We start from the raw sequence: 6,591 nt of genomic DNA on the forward strand, positions 1-6,591 counted from the left end.
TCATCCTTTTCCATGTAAAATGGAATTAATTTGAAATAATAACTGCAAATACATAACTACATAATAACTCCAAAATGAGAATTAATTTATCATCTCATTGTTAAAATAAAAAAATTTTCATATTTACAAACACATTTTTACTTTGTCTTTTTTGAAAATGTTTTTTTTTTTTTTTTTTAAATCTCATCTACAAATGACTTTCCCCTTCTGTCCATTTAAAAAATCCAATGTGGCATTTGAGCACAAAACCTTTCCCTTTCCTGGACTAACTGGTGGAGCTAAAACACAGTTAGACCTTATGTTTTTAAAACAAATCATTCATATCTCAAACCAGCTTTCCCCATCGAAATAAATGGAGATGCCATTAATCCGTTTTAGCCCACCGATTTTTGTTCTTTTAATGAGAGAGATAGCACTCTACATTATTATACTGTATAAGAACATGCCGTAGTAACATAATGAAATAGAATGTAAAGGAGATTTTGCATCCTCTTCCCCCCCCCCCCCCCCCGCCCCCCCCACTTTAATAGAATGTAGAGAATCAGATGTGCTAACACACATGGTGCGGCCCCATTGCCTCATTATTATTATTATTATTATTATTTTATTTTTTTTTTGGAAATGCACAGAATTAGGCACTGACATTGTTAATTTGTTTGTGCCATTTTAATCTTATTAATATTTGCCATACATCTGAATAGCACATACTAGGATAGCAATTTGAAATATCAAACTATAGGAAAACAATGGGATTGCTATGATTCCACATCTTAGTATGCATTTTAGGTGAGTAGACGTCAATCAATCTCATAATTGACTTGTATTAACACATTACTCTGGAAACACTTTCCATTAACATTAATTAGCATAGCAGATTCAGACACCAATTAAGGGTTAAGGCTTTATTTATGAATTAGCATAAATTAGCATGATTTCTGGTGTGCAGCCGTTACATGTGAGATGATCAATTGATATTGTTTTACAGTTTTTGACAGGTGTCTATTTCCAGTGTTTATATGCCACATGACTCAACGGGTGTGATTTCCAATTAGAGAGAATTCCGATTTCAATAAGTGACCACGCCGACAAAAAGCCCGCTCGCTCACACATCTTAAAAGCGCCTCTGCAAATTAATGAACGGAACACGAGAGGAGGAAATGATTCCTCCTGAGTTCTCTTGGGCAGATAATGATTCTCATCTTTATCAGCGGTTCATCTTCTAAGGTCAAGTGAAAGTGAAAGGGATGCAAACCCCCCAGTGTTTCCAATTAAGATGAGAGAAAAGGAAAAGAGAGACAGAGGCAAAATAGCGCCGGGCTGCGTTTTACACCGTCGTTGCCTGGCCTCTGAAGTATCCGCAGGCAATAGAAAACAAGACGATTAAATTATGACATCTATGAGTCATAATGGACTAACCAGCGGAAGTTAGATGAATGCAGTAGCACACATTAGCACCTTTACAACTGTACAATATGATGTACTTCTGCTCTGCTTTGCATGTAAAGACTGAAACTAGATTGATAAAACGTACACATTAGGAAAGGGAAACTATATATCCGCAATTCATTTTTTGCAGTGCTAGAGCATCCCACCATGGGCTCCAGCCTTCTTCTTGCAGTTAATTAATTTGAATAATAACAAAAAAAAATTGGGAACTTGATCAATATTAATTTTAACAGCATAATTCAATCTATAATCTACTGAATTCAATGGATATTAAATTCATGGAAAATCTCAATTTTAATTTTTTTTCTATGAAATGAGGACGTTTGATTGAAGACTCTAAATTGCCCGTAGGTGTGAATGTGAGTGCAAATGGTTGTTTGTTTGTAGGTGCCCTGGCAACCAGTTCAGGGTGTACCCCACCTCCTGCCCGAAGATAGCTGGGATAGGCTCCAGCACGCCCGCGACCCTAGTGAGGAGAAGCGGCTCAGAAAATGGATGGATGGATGAGGAAGTCTTAAAGGCAGTCAATGGGAGATATTGGCTCACCTATCTCATTAGATTTTGTGTGCAGACGTCCCTAATTAAGTGGCCTGTGATGTCGAAACAAAGAGTAGCCTATTCATCCACAAAAAAAGTCTTCATTGCTCCAAATTTCTTCGGCAAATAGTTGAAAATAAATCGCATTTTCCCTAATTCTGCATGAGTCTTAAGGGCGGCCTATAGGTGCAGTATGTCGCTTAGCTTACCGCGGCGACGGTGGTGCTGGATATATAGCATGAACCTCTTCCTTCAAACACGCTGCGTCCGGTAATGAATTGGGTGGCAGGCAAAGAGGCTTACAAGGTTTTACAAGCAGGGGTGTGACTTTGAATTTCTGCCTCCTGACAACATGTCAGACCAGACCCCTGTAACCCCCCCCCCCCCCCCCCCCCCTCCCCCGTTGTCATGTAACAGTAGAGTAGTAGCACCCCGACGCCACCTTGGGGTCCATGCTAAGAAGACTCACAAGAGCGTCAAATGAAAAGACTTTCTGCAGCAGTGAAAAATAGCAGCACCCCAACCCCCCCTGCCCCTCGCCCCTCTACATGCCACTCCGTCTGACTGCAAAGTGTTTGAAAGAGCCCTCAATCAGGCGATAGAGGAGGGGGCAGTTGTGAGCATGTGTTTAAGCATATAATACTGTTAGATTACATGCTGGGTTTTCAATCTGTGCACATTGCAGCAGAGCCCAAAATAAGTGGGCATAAATTGCAAATGAATACCTCTTAGGGCAGGTTGATGGGGTGGGGGTGGGATCGAATTTGATATGTATGCACTACATTCAATGGACACTTCATTAGGTAACACCTATAGAGATAATTGAGCTGTATGAAAAAATATGTCTATTTAAAAACACTAATGCTCAGTTTTAACAACATTTTAACTACCGGTAAGCACTGTGTGCATTACTGGATTGTGGTTTACTGTGGTGTAAAATACCATGAAAGGGTCAATTACTGCAAACTGCAGCTACCATTATGATATTGTTGAATTAAAACTAAGCACAGTGAACCCCTGTTTATTACCCTTTTTCAGACCACCCGCAATAGGTGAAAATCTGTGATATAGAAAGACCATATTTTAAAGTTTTACCCCTCCCACGTGCGCGAAACACATCTAAATGTATTAAAGCACACATAAACTTATTAAACACACACACACAAATAAATAAATAAAATTGGGTATATACGCAACCAACATCTGCATTTGGCAAAACAGGTTGAAGCAATTCATTACAGCAATTCATTACATTAGCCAATGTTTGGGCTTCATTCGTGTTTACATATATCATATTTCTATCAATAAATGGTATACATGTATAGACACCGGCCATAAAGAAAACAACATTTTAGCAAAGTTTGGGTTCAAACCATCATGTCATCAATCAATTGTTACGCTAGTTAATTGCAGCATACACAGGAAGTCCGCTAACCTGTTTTCCGAGTTAGGTCATGTGACGTTGCCCATATAGCGGCTTGACAGCATAAAATGTATAGAAATATGTATTGCAGTGTCTGTGCACATGTGCCTTTAAGAGGCGGGGCCTGGTGGGGTTTTCTGAGCGGATCAGGGTTGAAAAATAACTCATAACACACACCACACACACAGGATAATCGCTTTCGATAATCTGTCAGAGACCTCTGATAATCAGGCATTTCTTGACTTTGAGCGGAAGGGAGGAACAATCCTCAAATTTGTCCCGATTGTCGTTTTACAATTCCTGTTCACAGACAAGTTAATTCTCCAGCAGGAGTTAATTACAATCGCCAAATCACAGTGCCGATCCCCATAGGATAATTAACTTCTGCATATGGGCAAAATCAAGGATATAACAAACCATGTTATTTCGCTGACAGAATCAATTGATCACTAATTGGTTTTAGCGCTCTAAAGAATCACTTTTTATTCCCTCTAAACAATACGGGCGACAAGGCAGAGCACAAAAAAAGCAATCCCTCTGCTGCAGCGGTCCACAGATGGATGATTTCTCCCGACTCGAGCTGAGCTGCATTGATTCGGCGACATCGGGCGGATGTCACACACGCACTCGACAATGCTCGATGACTTTGCCATCCCATTCCCATTTAAATTGCCACTATGTTTCCTGCTCTGACACCTATTTAAATCAATGCCTTCCTTTGCGGGTCATGGACGCGACTTGGCTAGGCGCGCCGCGGACGCTTCTCAAATCCACTAAAATCAACACAATAATTGAAATATTTTCAAACTGATTACACCCAAGCCCCGGCGCCTGGCCGCTTGATAGAAGCCCGCTCCCAAGTTGCCAGAGGGAGTAAATCATCTTGCATTATTTGATTTCGCTTACTGATATGAAACCGCGAGTTCTTCCATTAAATGTCTCACGGTGCAGCACCTCGGGGAGGGACTGGCACAGAGTAGACACAAAATAGTCAGTGGCAACCTTTTAAAAATAGCATCTGTAACTTCCCCTCTCTCAGCACAACTCTATCTGTTTGTTCCTGACCAAATAAACAAAGCTCAGCTTCCACTCTCATTAAAGAAAAACAGAAAAGACAGCAAAATTTACCTGAGTTCTGGCTTTTATAAAGGTACCAAGTGACATCCTTGGCTCTATTTGGCCGGTATAGGGGGCCTGGAGATAATAGGCAGTCAAATACAATACCTTTGACTGAATAATACACTGTCAGAAAAGGTGCAGCAACTCAAGTTGCAATGCAGCGCCGCAATTTAGCGAGAGTCTTTAAACGTCTCTGCTGAGGGGGGGGGGGGAAACAGTGTCAAAAAATGGTCAACTATAACAATATAATCAGCAGACCACTGCAAACTACAACCACAACATACACATTTTGGAGTCAATCAGGCGTCCGCAAGTAATTGATGCCCCCAAAAGGTTTATAATTGCCTCTAGCAGCTACATGCTGGCGCCAAAGCATTACTTTTTCATCGGCCAGGGCTTTGAGCCTGTCTTATCGAAGCTCCTCCAATCACTACAACAAAGAAATGGGGAGTTTTTCAGCAAATAATGGAGGACAGATTCCCCCCCCCCAAAAAAAATCTATGAACAGGTGAATTCATGAGTAGTAAATCGAGAATAGGCGGAGGAAGACTTTACAATTCTTTGTATTTTCCAGCTGTCTTGATGCTTTGTGGCACCATGCTGCCTCTCACAGATCAGTCTTGGTACTACGACATACATCTGGATTGCGCGAGACTTGCGATTGTCGGTAGGGATATGGTTACAGTATGTGCGGTGTGTTTGTAATGTCAAGTACACTACATACATGATAAGAGTACGAAGAACACTCATGGTGCTTTGATTTAGTACTTACACAAAGCAAAGGATAATGGCTTCATTTTAGGGTCAGATTGTGGCCAGCTAAAACCTTTAGAAACTGATTAAATCAAATGTTGTCGTACGTGGGACAATAAGTTGACCACCGTCAATATTATAACGTACAAACAATAAAACAGTCTTCAATGATGAATGACATTTCGGAGCATTCTTGAATCTCGCACAAACAAGTATGTAAAGAATACAAAGAGCATTCATTTGACCATTAACAATAAAACAACCGCAATAGGATAACAATAATAATGGGTATAGTGACATTGGAGTCTGACTGCTTTGACTTAGACTTCTTGCCACACACAAAAAAAAGCCACTAAAATCTAAAGAAAAAACAAAAAACATGTTAGCCTTTGATTCTCATTAAATTGATGTTCTGTCAAGTATGCTGAGGTGTTTGCGTTTGACGTGCTGCCAAAAGCGTAACGCTAGCTGTGGCGTCCGCTATCAAGCGGCGACGCGTGGCTCGATATTTGACTTTTGAAGTTCCACTGTACTTTTGCTTTGATTTCAGCTGCTTGTAGAGCGACATTTGCTTTGACTAAATATTAGATGTGTTAAACTTCAGTTCAGCCAGGAAACACAAACATTAAAAACAAAAAAAATCATTAGATTAAAACAAAAAATCATAGCTTTCAAAGGAGCCGAAAGCCGTGCGACTTATTGAGACGCTTCTCCTAGCTTGCTGATTACAACCGGACCGGCGCTACCCGTCTCGTTTAATATTAATACTGCATTGAGGAGGATTTTCTCCAAAGACATGTCAGACATTGAAGGGCTGCTCCAGCCGGCCTTGTCAAATGAGATCAGTGCTCGCCATAATGGTGAGGTCAAGTGGAGGGCCAGCAGCCTCTCCTCCTCCATAACAAGCCGACAAGTCCGGCATTGTATTATGCGAGCGTGCATAAAAGTATGTAGCCCTGCGCGCTATAAATGCCAGATACATTTGACGCATGTCCAAGGTGTGCGGTATCGTTAAAATAATAATTCCAAAAATGAAAAAGGGAATAATCCTCCAAATGGGCTGCCAGTTAAAATAATCTTCTTATGCAACATTAGATTCAATCTTTTCTCCTGCAGAAACCATTGAACAAATTGTCTTGACCTCAGTTATGAGCTGATCCTGTCACCACGAACATACTGGCTAAGAGAAGAGTGACGGCTGATCACGAAAGCAATTGGTTAGAAGAAAATAAAACAGATGTTCTTCTGCGGGTTTTAGCCTTTAGGCCACATGCAAACTGTGTTTTAGGCCACTGAAAGTAGGACTGTTTGGC

Source organism: Phycodurus eques, chromosome 16, assembly GCF_024500275.1.
Source record: "Phycodurus eques isolate BA_2022a chromosome 16, UOR_Pequ_1.1, whole genome shotgun sequence".
Lineage (NCBI taxonomy): Eukaryota > Metazoa > Chordata > Actinopteri > Syngnathiformes > Syngnathidae > Phycodurus > Phycodurus eques.